The sequence below is a fragment of the Anopheles ziemanni genome, assembly GCF_943734765.1.
Source record: "Anopheles ziemanni chromosome X unlocalized genomic scaffold, idAnoZiCoDA_A2_x.2 X_unloc_52, whole genome shotgun sequence".
Lineage (NCBI taxonomy): Eukaryota > Metazoa > Arthropoda > Insecta > Diptera > Culicidae > Anopheles > Anopheles ziemanni.
This window is the reverse complement of record NW_026689821.1, coordinates 52,411-66,299: the sequence shown is the minus strand read 5'-3', so window position 1 is coordinate 66,299 and position 13,889 is coordinate 52,411.

Here is a 13,889-nt window from a genome sequence, read left to right as displayed (position 1 = left end):
AAGTCCGAGATGCCTTTAAGTAGGGATGCTGTATTGAGACGGGAGATGTAGGAGATCAATATTCATCTGCATGCAGCATCCCATTCATCTCGCAGCATCCTAACATATGAATTTCTATGAATTTATGAAAAATCGACTAAGTCCGAGATGGCTTTAAGTAAGGATGCTGTATTGAGATGAGAGATGTAGGAGATCAAGATTCATCTCCATGCAGCATCCCATTCATCTCGCAGCATCCTAACATATGAATTTCTATGAATTTATGAAAAATCGACTAAGTCCGAGATGCCTTTAAGTAGGGATGCTGTATTAGGATGGGAGATGAACAAGATCAAGATTCATCTCCATGCAGCATCCCATTCATCTCGCAGCATCCTAACATATGTATTTCTTAGAATTTATGAAAAATCGACTAAGTCCGAGATGCCTTTAAGTAGGGATGCTGTATTGAGATGAGAGATGAAGGAGATCAAGATTCATCTCCATGCAGCATCCCATTCATCTCTAAGCATCCTAACATATGTTTTTATTAGAATTTATGATAAATCGACTAAGTCCGAGATGCCTTTAAGAAGGGATGCTGTATTAAGATGGAAGATGTAGAAGATCAAGATTCATCTCCATGCAGCATCCCATTCATCTCGCAGCATCCTAACATATGTTTTTCTTAGAATTTATGAAAAATCGACTAAGTCCGAGATGCCATCAAGTAGGGATGCTGTATTAAGATGGGAGATGAAGAAGATCAAGATTCATCTCCATGCAGCATCCCATTCATCTCGCAGCATCCTAACATATGAATTTCTAAGAATTTATGAAAAATCGACTAAGTCCGAGATGCCTTTAAGAAGGGATGCTGTATTAAGATGGAAGATGTAGAAGATCAAGATTCATCTCCATGCAGCATCCCATTGATCTCGCAGCATCCTAACATATGTTTTTCTTAGAATTTATGAAAAATCGACTAAGTCCGAGATGCCATCAAGTAGGGATGCTGTATTGAGATGGGAGATGTAGGAGATCAAGATTCATCTCCATGCAGCATCCCATTCATCTCCCAGCATCCTAACATATGAATTTCTTAGAATTTATGAAAAATCGACTAAGTCCGAGATGCCTTTAAGTAGGGATGCTGTATTAAGATGGGAGATGAAGAAGATCAAGATTCATCTCCATGCAGCATCCCATTCATCTCCCAGCATCCTAACATATGAATTTCTATGAATTTATGAAAAATCGACTAAGTCCGAGATGGCTTTAAGTAGGGATGCTGTATTAAGATGGGAGATGTAGGAGATCAAGATGCATCTCCATGCAGCATCCCATTCATCTCCCAGCATCCTAACATATGAATTTATATGAATTTATGAAAAATCGACTAAGTCCGAGATGGCTTTAAGTAGGGATGCTGTATTAAGATGGGAGATGTAGGAGATCAAGATTCATATCCATGCAGCATCCCATTCATCTCCCAGCATCCTAACATATGAATTTCTATGAATTTATGAAAAATCGACTAAGTCCGAGATGCCTTTAAGTAGGGATGCTGTATTGAGATGAGAGATGTAGGAGATCAAGATTCATCTCCATGCAGCATCCCATTCATCTCGCAGCATCCTAACATATGAATTTCTATGAATTTATGAAAAATCGACTAAGTCCGAGATGGCTTTAAGTAGGGATGCTGTATTGAGATGAGAGATGTAGGAGACCAAGATTCATCTCCATGCAGCATCCCATTCATCTCGCAGCATCCTAACATATGAATTTCTATGAATTTATGAAAAATCGACTAAGTCCGAGATGCCTTTAAGTAGGGATGCTGTATTGAGATGAGAGATGTAGGAGATCAAGATTCATCTCCATGCAGCATCCCATTCATCTCGCAGCATCCTAACATATGAATTTCTATGAATTTATGAAAAATCGACTAAGTCCGAGATGGCTTTAAGTAGGGATGCTGTATTGAGATGAGAGATGTAGGAGATCAAGATTCATCTCCATGCAGCATCCCATTCATCTCGCAGCATCCTAACATATGAATTTCTATGAATTTATGAAAAATCGACTAAGTCCGAGATGCCTTTAAGTAGGGATGCTGTATTGAGATGAGAGATGTAGGAGATCAAGATTCATCTCCATGCAGCATCCCATTCATCTCGCAGCATCCTAACATATGAATTTCTATGAATTTATGAAAAATCGACTAAGTCCGAGATGGCTTTAAGTAGGGATGCTGTATTGAGATGAGAGATGTAGGAGATCAAGATTCATCTCCATGCAGCATCCCATTCATCTCGCAGCATCCTAACATATGAATTTCTATGAATTTATGAAAAATCGACTAAGTCCGAGATGCCTTTAAGTAGGGATGCTGTATTGAGACGGGAGATGTAGGAGATCAATATTCATCTGCATGCAGCATCCCATTCATCTCGCAGCATCCTAACATATGAATTTCTATGAATTTATGAAAAATCGACTAAGTCCGAGATGCCTTGAAGTAGGGATGCTGTATTGAGATGGGAGATGTAGGAGATCAAGATTCATCTCCATGCAGCATCCCATTCATCTCCCAGCATCCTAACATATGAATTTCTATGAATTTATGAAAAATCGACTAAGTCCGAGATGGCTTTAAGTAGGGATGCTGTATTGAGATGAGAGATGTAGGAGATCAAGATTCATCTCCATGCAGCATCCCATTCATCTCGCAGCATCCTAACATATGAATTTCTATGAATTTATGAAAAATCGACTAAGTCCGAGATGCCTTTAAGTAGGGATGCTGTATTGAGATGAGAGATGTAGGAGATCAAGATTCATCTCCATGCAGCATCCCATTCATCTCGCAGCATCCTAACATATGAATTTCTATAAATTTATGAAAAATCGACTAAGTCCGAGATGCCTTTAAGTAGGGATGCTGTATTGAGATGAGAGATGCAGGAGATCAAGATTCATCTCCATGCAGCATCCCATTCATCTCGCAGCATCCTAACATATGAATTTCTATGAATTTATGAAAAATCGACTAAGTCCGAGATGCCTTTAAGTAGGGATGCTGTATTGAGATGAGAGATGTAGGAGATCAAGATTCATCTCCATGCAGCATCCCATTCATCTCGCAGCATCCTAACATATGAATTTCTATGAATTTATGAAAAATCGACTAAGTCCGAGATGGCTTTAAGTAGGGATGCTGTATTGAGATGAGAAATGTAGGAGATCAAGATTCATCTCCATGCAGCATCCCATTCATCTCGCAGCATCCTAACATATGAATTTCTATGAATTTATGAAAAATCGACTAAGTCCGAGATGCCTTTAAGTAGGGATGCTGTATTAAGATGGGAGATGAAGAAGATCAAGATTCATCTCCATGCAGCATCCCATTCATCTCCCAGCATCCTAACATATGAATTTCTATGAATTTATGAAAAATCGACTAAGTCCGAGATGCCTTTAAGTAGGGATGCTGTATTGAGATGGGAGATGGAGTAGATCAAGATTCATCTCCATGCAGCATCCCATTGATCTCGCAGCATCCTTACATATGAATTTCTATGAATTTATGAAAAATCGACTTAGTCCGAGATGGCTTTAAGTAGGGATGCTGTATTAAGATGGGAGATGTAGGAGATCAAGATGCATCTCCATGCAGCATCCCATTCATCTCGCAGCATCCTAACATATGTTTTTCTTAGAATTTATGAAAAATCGACTAAGTCCGAGATGCTTTTAAGTAGGGATGCTGTATTAAGATGGGAGATGGAGTAGATCAAGATTCATCTCCATGCAGCATCCCATTCATCTCGCAGCATCCTAACATATGAATTTCTATGAATTTATGAAAAATCGACTAAGTCCGAGATGGCTTTAGGTAGGAATGCTGTATTGAGATGAGAGATGTAGGAGATCAAGATTCATCTCCATGCAGCATCTCATTCATCTCCCAGCATCCTAACATATGAATTTCTTAGAATTTATGAAAAATCGACTAAGTCCGAGATGCCTTTAAGTAGGGATGCTGTATTGAGACGGGAGATGTAGGAGATCAAGATTCATCTCCATGCAGCATCCCATTCATCTCCCAGCATCCTTACATATGAATTTATATGAATTTATGAAAAATCGACTAAGTCCGAGATGGCTTTAAGTAGAGATGCTGTATTAAGATGGGAGATGTAGGAGATCAAGATTCATCTCCATGCAGCATCCCATTCATCTCCCAGCATCCTAACATATGAATTTCTATGAATTTATGAAAAATCGACTAAGTCCGAGATGCCTTTAAGTAGGGATGCTGTATTGAGATGAGAGATGTAGGAGATCAAGATTCATCTCCATGCAGCATCCCATTCATCTCGCAGCATCCTAACATATGAATTTCTATGAATTTATGAAAAATCGACTAAGTCCGAGATGCCTTTAAGTAGGGATGCTGTATTGAGACGGGAGATGAAGAAGATCAAGATTCATCTCCATGCAGCATCCCATTCATCTCCCAGCATCCTAACATATGAATTTCTATGATTTTATGAAAAATCGACTAAGTCCGAGATGGCTTTAAGTAAGGATGCTGTATTGAGATGAGAGATGAAGGAGATCAAGATTCATCTCCATGCAGCATCCCATTCATCTCCCAGCATCCTTACATATGAATTTATATGAATTTATGAAAAATCGACTAAGTCCGAGATTGCTTTAAGTAGGGATGCTGTATTAAGATGGGAGATGTAGGAGATCAAGATTCATCTCCATGCAGCATCCCATTCATCTCCCAGCATCCTAACATATGAATTTCTATGAATTTATGAAAAATCGACTAAGTCCGAGATGCCTTTAAGTAGGGATGCTGTATTGAGATGAGAGATGTAGGAGATCAAGATTCATCTCCATGCAGCATCCCATTCATCTCGCAGCATCCTTACATATGAATTTCTATGAATTTATGAAAAATCGACTAAGTCCGAGATGCCTTTAAGTAGGGATGCTGTATTGAGACGGGAGATGAAGAAGATCAAGATTCATCTCCATGCAGCATCCCATTCATCTCCCAGCATCCTAACATATGAATTTCTTAGAATTTATGAAAAATCGACTAAGTCCGAGATGGCTTTAAGTAGGGATGCTGTATTAAGATGGGAGATGTAGGAGATCAAGATGCATCTCCATGCAGCATCCCATTCATCTCGCAGCATCCTAACATATGAATTTCTATGAATTTATGAAAAATCGACTAAGTCCGAGAAGCCTTTAAGTAGGGATGCTGTATTAAGATGGGAGATGAAGAAGATCAAGATTCATCTCCATGCAGCATCCCATTCATCTCGCAGCATCCTTACATATGAATTTCTTAGAATTTATGAAAAATCGACTAAGTCCGAGATGCCTTTAAGTAGGGATGCTGTATTAAGATGGGAGATGAAGAAGATCAAGATTCATCTCCATGCAGCATCCCATTCATCTCGCAGCATCCTAACATATGTTTTTCTTAGAATTAATGAAAAATCGACTAAGTCCGAGATGCCTTTAAGTAGGGATGCTGTATTAAGATGGGAGATGAAGAAGATCAAGATTCATCTCCATGCAGCATCCCATTCATCTCGCAGCAACCTAACATATGTTTTTCTTAGAATTTATGAAAAATCGACTAAGTCCGAGATGCCTTTAAGTAGTGATGCTGTATCAAGATGGGAGATGTAGAAGATCAAGATTCATCTCCATGCAGCATCCCATTCATCTCGCAGCAACCTAACATATGTTTTTCTAAGAATTTATGAAAAATCGACTAAGTCCGAGATGCCTTTAAGTAGGGATGCTGTATTAAGATGGGAGATGAAGAAGATCAAGATTCATCTCCATGCAGCATCCCATTCATCTCCCAGCATCCTAACATATGAATTTCTATGAATTTATGAAAAATCGACTAATTCCGAGATGCCTTTAAGAAGGGATGCTGTATTGAGATGAGAGATGTAGGAGATCAAGATACATCTCCATGCAGCATCATATTCATCTCCCAGCATCCAAACATATGAATTTCTATGATTTTATGAAAAATCGACTAAGTCCGAGATGCCTTTAAGTAGGGATGCTGTATTGAGACGGGAGATGATGAAGATCAAGATTCATCTCCATGCAGCATCCCATTCATCTCCCAGCATCCTAACATACGATTTTTATGAATTTATGAAAAATCGACTAAGTCCGAGATGCCTGTAAGTAGGGATGCTGTATTAAGATGGGAGATGAAGAAGATCAAGATTCATCTCCATGCAGCATCCCATTCATCTCGCAGCATCCTTACATATGTTTTTCTTAGAATTTATGAAAAATCGACTAAGTCCGAGATGCCTTTAAGTAGGGATGCTGTATTAAGATGGGAGATGGAGATGATAAAGATTCATCTCCATGCAGCATCCCATTCATCTCGCAGCATCCTAACATATGAATTTCTATGAATTCATGAAAAATCGACTTAGTCCGAGATGCCTTTAAGTAGGGATGCTGTATTAAGATGGGAGATGAAGAAGATCAAGATTCATCTCCATGCAGCATCCCATTCATCTCGCAGCATCCTAACATATAATTTCTATGAATTTATGAAAAATCGACTAAGTCCGAGATGCCTTTAAGTAGGGATGCTGTATTGAGATGGGAGATGTAGGAGATCCAGATTCATCTCCATGCAGCATCCCATTCATCTCCCAGCATCCTAACATATGAATTTCTTAGAATTTATGAAAAATCGACTAAGTCCGAGAAGCCTTCAAGTAGGGATGCTGTATTAAGATGGGAGATGAAGAAGATCAAGATTCATCTCCATGCAGCATCCCATTCTTCTCCCAGCATCCTAACATATGAATTTCTTAGAATTTATGAAAAATCGACTAAGTCCGAGATGGCTTTAAGTAGGGATGCTGTATTAAGATGGGAGATGTAGGAGATCAAGATTCATCTCCATGCAGCATCCCATTCATCTCCCAGCATCCTAACATATGAATTTCTATGAATTTATGAAAAATCGACTAAGTCCGAGATGGCTTTAAGTAAGGATGCTGTATTGAGATGAGAGATGTAGGAGATCAAGATTCATCTCCATGCAGCATCCCATTCATCTCCCAGCATCCTAACATATGTATTTCTTAGAATTTATGAAAAATCGACTAAGTCCGAGATGGCTTTAAGTAGGGATGCTGTATTAAGATGGGAGATGTAGGAGATCAAGATGCATCTCCATGCAGCATCCCATTCATCTCGCAGCATCCTAACATATGAATTTCTATGAATTTATGAAAAATCGGCTAAGTCCGAGATGCCTTTAAGTAGGGATGCTGTATTGAGACGGGAGATGTAGGAGATCAATATTCATCTGCATGCAGCATCCCATTCATCTCGCAGCATCCTAACATATGTTTTTCTTAGAATTTATGAAAAATCGACTAAGTCCGAGATGCCTTCAAGTAGGGATGCTGTATTAAGATGGGAGATGAAGAAGATCAAGATTCATCTCCATGCAGCATCCCATTCATCTCGCAGCATCCTAACATATGTTTTTCTTAGAATTTATGAAAAATCGACTAAGTCCGAGATGCATTTAAGTAGGGATGCTGTATTAAGATGGGAGATGAAGAAGATCAAGATTCATCTCCATGCAGCATCCCATTCAACTCGCAGCATCCTAACATATGTTTTTCTGAGAATTTATGAAAAATCGACTAAGTCCGAGATGGCTTTAAGTAGGGATGCTGTATTAAGATGGGAGATGAAGAAGATCAAGATTCATCTCCCTGCAGCATCCCATTCATTTCGCAGCATCCTAACATATGTTTTTCTTAGAATTTATGAAAAATCGACTAAGTCCGAGATGCCTTTAAGCAGTTATGCTGTATTGAGATGGGAGATGAAGAAGATCAAGATTCATCTCCATGCAGCATCCCATTCATCTCGTAGCATCCTAACATATGTTTTTCTTAGAATTTATGAAAAATCGACTAAGTCCGAGATGCATTTAAGTAGGGATGCTGTATTAAGATGGGAGATGAAGAAGATCAAGATTCATCTCCATGCAGCATCCCATTCATCTCGCAGCATCCTAACATATGTTTTTCTTAGAATTTATGAAAAATCGACTAAGTCCGAGATGCCTTTAAGCAGTTATGCTGTATTGGGATGGGAGATGAAGAAGATCAAGATTCATCTCCATGCAGCATCCCATTCATCTCGTAGCATCCTAACATATGTTTTTCTTAGAATTTAGGAAAAATCGACTAAGTCCGAGATGCCTTTAAGTAGGGATGCTGTATTAAGATGGGAGATGAAGAAGATCAAGATTCATCTCAATGCAGCATCCCATACATCTCCCAGCATCCTAACATAGGTTTTTCTTAGAATTTATGAAAAATCGACTAAGTCCGAGATGCCTTTAAGTAGAGATGCTGTATTAAGATGGGAGATGATGAAGATCAAGATTTATCTCCATGCAGCATCCCATTCATCTCGCAGCATCCTAACATATGTTTTTCTTAGAATTTATGAAAAATCAACTAAGTCCGAGATGCCTTTAAGTAGGGATGCTGTATTAAGATGGGAGATGAAGAAGATCAAGATTCATCTCCATGCAGCATCCCATTCATCTCGCAGCATCCTAACATATGAATTTCTATGAATTTATGAAAAATCGACTAAGTCCGAGATGCCTTTAAGTAGGGATGCTGTATTAAGATGGGAGATGGAGATGATCAAGATTCATCTCCATGCAGCATCCCATTCATCTCGCAGCATCCTAACATATTGTTTTCTTAGAATTTATGAAAAATCGACTAAGTCCGAGAAGCCTTTAAGTAGGGATGCTGTATTAAGATGGGAGATGAAGAAGATCAAGATTCATCTCCATGCAGCATCCCATTCATCTCGCAGCATCCTAACATATGTTTTTCTTAGAATTTATGAAAAATCGACTAAGTCCGAGATGCCTTTAAGTAGGGATGCTGTATTAAGATGGGAGATTAAGAAGATCAAGATTCATCTCCATGCAGCATCCCATTCATCTCGCAGCATCCTAACATATGTTTTTCTTAGAATTTATGAAAAATCGACTAAGTCCGAGATGCATTTAAGTAGGGATGCTGTATTAAGATGGGAGATGAAGTAGATCAAGATTCATCTCCATGCAGCATCCCATTCATCTCGCAGCATCCTAACATATGAATTTCTATGAATTTATGAAAAATCGACTAAGTCCGAGATGGCTTTAAGTAGGGATGCTGTATTGAGATGAGAGATGTAGGAGATCAAGATTCATCTCCATGCAGCATCCCATTCATCTCGCAGCATCCTAACATATGAATTTCTATGAATTTATGAAAAATCGACTAAGTCCGAGATGCCTTTAAGTAGGGATGCTGTATTGAGATGGGAGATGTAGGAGATCAAGATTCATCTCCATGCAGCATCCCATTTATCTCCCAGCATCCTAACATATGAATTTCTTAGAATTTATGAAAAATCGACTAAGTCCGAGATGCCTTTAAGTAGGGATGCTGTATTAAGATGGGAGATGAAGAAGATCAAGATTCATCTCCATGCAGCATCCCATTCATCTCCCAGCATCCTAACATATGAATTTCTATGAATTTATGAAAAATCGACTAAGTCCGAGATGCCTTTAAGTAGGGATGCTGTATTAAGATGGGAGATGAAGAAGATCAAGATTCATCTCCATGCAGCATCCCATTCATCTCCCAGCATCCTAACATATGAATTTCTATGAATTTATGAAAAATCGACTAAGTCCGAGATGCCTTTAAGTAGGGATGCTGTATTAAGATGGGAGATGAAGAAGATCAAGATTCATTTCCATGCAGCATCCCATTCATCTCGCAGAATCCTAACATATGAATTTCTTAGAATTTATGAAAAATCGACTAAGTCCGAGTCGTCTTTAAGTAGGGATGCTGTATCGAGATGGGAGATGTAGAAGATCAAGATTCATCTCCATGCAGCATCCCATTCATCTCGCTGCATCCAAACATATGTTTTTCTAAGAATTTATGGAAAATCGACTAAGTCCGAGATGCCTTTAAGTAGGGATGCTGTATTAAGATGGGAGATGAAAAAGATCAAGATTCATCTCCATGCAGCATCCCATTCATCTCCCAGCATCCTAACATATGTTTTCTTAGAATTTATGAAAAATCGACTAAGTCCGAGATGCCTTTAAGTAGGGATGCTGTGTTAAGATGGGAGATGAAGAAGATCAAGATTCATCTCCATGCAGCATCCCATTCATCTCGCAGCATCCTAACATATGTTTTTCTTAGAATTTATGAAATATCGACTAAGTTCGAGATGCCTTTAAGTAGGGATGCTGTATTAAGATGGGAGATGAAGAAGATCAAGAACCATCTCCATGCAGCATCCTATTCATCTCGCAGCATCCTAACATATGTTTTTCTTAGTATTTATGAAAAATCGACTAAGTCCGATATGCCTTTAACCAGGGATGCTGTATTAAGATGGGAGATGAAGAAGATCAAGATTCATCTCCATGCAGCATCCCATTCATCTCGCAGCATCCTAACATATGTTTTTCTTAGAATTTATGAAAAATCGACTAAGTCCGAGATGCCTTTAAGTAGGGATGCTGTATTGAGATGGGAGATGTAGGAGATCAAGATTCATCTCCATGCAGCATTCCATTCATCTCCCAGCATCCTAACATATGAACTTCTAATAATTTATGAAAAATCGACTAAGTCCGAGATGCCTTTAAGTAGGGATGCTGTATTGAGATGGGAGATGTAGGAGATCAAGATTCATCTCCATGCAGCATCCCATTCATCTCCCAGCATCCTAACATATGTTTTTCTTAGAATTTATGAAAAATCGACTAAGTCCGAGATGCATTTAAGTAGGGATGCTGTATTAAGATGGGAGATGAAGTAGATCAAGATTCACCTCCATGCAGCATCCCATTCATCTCGCAGCATCCTAACATATGAATTTCTATGAATTTATGAAAAATCGACTAAGTCCGAGATGCCTTTAAGTAGGGATGCTGTATTGAGATGGGAGATGTAGGAGATCCAGATTAATCTCCATGCAGCATCCCATTCATCTCCCAGCATCCTAACATATGAATTTCTTAGAAATTATGAAAAATCGACTAAGTCCGAGATGCCTTCAAGTAGGGATGCTGTATTAAGATGGGAGATGAAGAAGATCAAGATTCATCTCCATGCAGCATCCCATTCATCTCCCAGCATCCTAACATATGAATTTCTTAGAATTTATGAAAAATCGACTAAGTCCGAGATGCCTTTAAGTAGGGATGCTGTATTAAGATGGGAGATGTAGGAGATCAAGATGCATCTCCATGCAGCATCCCATTCATCTCGCAGCATCCTAACATATGAATTTCTATGAATTTATGAAAAATCGACTAAGTCCGAGATGCCTTTAAGTAGGGATGCTGTATTAAGACGGGAGATGAAGAAGATCAAGATTTATCTCCATGCAGCATCCCATTCATCTCCCAGCATCCTAACATATGTTTTTCTTAGAATTTATGAAAAATCGACTAAGTCCGAGATGCCTTTAAGTAGGGATGCTGTATTAAGATGGGAGATGAAGAAGATCAAGATTCATCTCCATGCAGCATCCCATTCATCTCGCAGCATCCTAACATATGTTTTTCTTAGAATTTATGAAAAATCGACTAAGTCCGAGATGCCTTTAAGTAGGGATGCTGTATTAAGATGGGAGATGTAGAAGATCAAGATTCATCTCCATGCAGCATCCCATTCATCTCGCAGCATCCTAACATATTGTTTTCTTAGAATTAATGAAAAATCGACTAAGTCCGAGATGCCTTTAAGTAGGGATGCTGTATTGAGATGGGGGATGAAGAAGATCAAGATTTATCTCCATGCAGCATCCCATTCATCTCGCAGCATCCTAACATATGTTTTTCTTAGAATTTATGAAAAATCGACTAAGTCCGAGATGCCTTTAAGTAGGGATGCTGTATTGAGATGGGAGATGAAGAAGATCAAGATTCATCTCCATGCAGCATCCCATTCATCTCGCAGCATCCTAACATATTGTTTTCTTAGAATTTATGAAAAATCGACTAAGTCCGAGATGCCTTTAAGTAATGATGCTGTATTAAGATGGGAGATGAAGAAGATCAAGATTCATCTCAATGCAGCATCCCATTCATCTCCCAGCATCCTAACATATGTTTTTCTTAGAATTTATGAAAAATCGACTAAGTCCGAGATGCCTTTAAGTAGGGATGCTGTATTAAGATGGGAGATGAAGAAGATCAAGATTCATCTCCATGCAGCATCCCATTCATCTCGCAGCATCCTAACATATGTTTTTCTTAGAATTTATGAAAAATCGACTTAGTCCGAGATGCCTTTAAGTAGGGATGCTGTATTTAGATGGGAGATGGAGAAGATCAAGGTTCATCTCCATGCAGCATCTCATTCATCTCGCAGCATCCCAACATATGTTTTGCTTAGAATTTATGCAAAATCGACTAAGTCTGAGATGCCTTTAAGTAGGGATGCTGTATTTAGATGGGAGATGGAGAAGATCAAGATTTATCTCCATGCAGCATCCCATTCATCTCGCAGCATCCTAACATATGTTTTTCTTAGAATTTATGAAAAATCGACTAAGTCCGAGATGCCATTAAGTAGGGATGCTGAATTGAGATGGGAAATGTAGGAGATCAAGATTCATCTCCATGCAGCATCCCATTCATCTCGCAGCATCCTAACATATGAATTTCTTAGAATTTATGAAAAATCGACTAAGTCCGAGATGCCTTTAAGTAATGATGCTGTATTAAGATGGGAGATGTAGAAGATCAAGATTCATCTCCATGCAGCATCCCATTCATCTCCCAGCATCCTAACATATGTTTTTCTTAGAATTTATGAAAAATCGACTAAGTCCGAGATGCCTTTAAGAAGGGATGCTGTATTAAGATGGGAGATGTTGAAGATCAAGATTCAACTCCATGCAGCATCCCATTCATCTCGCTGCATCCTAACATATGAATTTCTTAGAATTTATGAAAAATCGACTAAGTCCGAGATGCCTTTAAGTAGGGATGCTGTATTAAGATGGGAGATGTAGGAGATCAAGATTCATCTCCATGCAGCATCCCATTCATCTCGCAGCATCCTAACATATGAATTTCTATGAATTTATGAAAAATCGGCTAAGTCTGAGATGCCTTTAAGAAGGGATGCTGTATTAAGACGGGAGATGAAGAAGATCAAGATTCATCTCCATGCAGCATCCCATTCATCTCGCAGCATCCTAACATATGATTTTCTTAGAATTTATGAAAAATCGACTAAGTCCGAGATGCCTTTAAGTAGGGATGCTGTATTAAGATGGGAGATTAAGAAGATCAAGATTCATCTCCATGCAGCATCTCATTCATCTCGCAGCATCCTAACATATGTTTTCCTTAGAATTTATGAAAAACCGACTAAGTCCGAGATGCCCTTAAGTAGGGATGCTGTATTAAGATGGGAGATGAAGAAGATCAAGATTCATCTCCATGCAGCATCCCATTCATCTCGCAGCATCCAAACATATGTTTTTCTTAGAATTTATGAAAAATCGACTAAGTCCGAGATGCCTTTAAGTAGGGATGCTGTATTAAGATGGGAGATTAGGAAGATCAAGATTCATCTCCATGCAGCATCCCATTCATCTCGCAGCATCCTAACATATGAATTTCTATGAATTTATGAAAAATCGGCTAAGTCTGTGATGCCTTTAAGAAGGGATGCTGTATTAAGACGGGAGATGAAGAAGATCAAGATTCATCTCCATGCAGCATCCCATTCATCTCG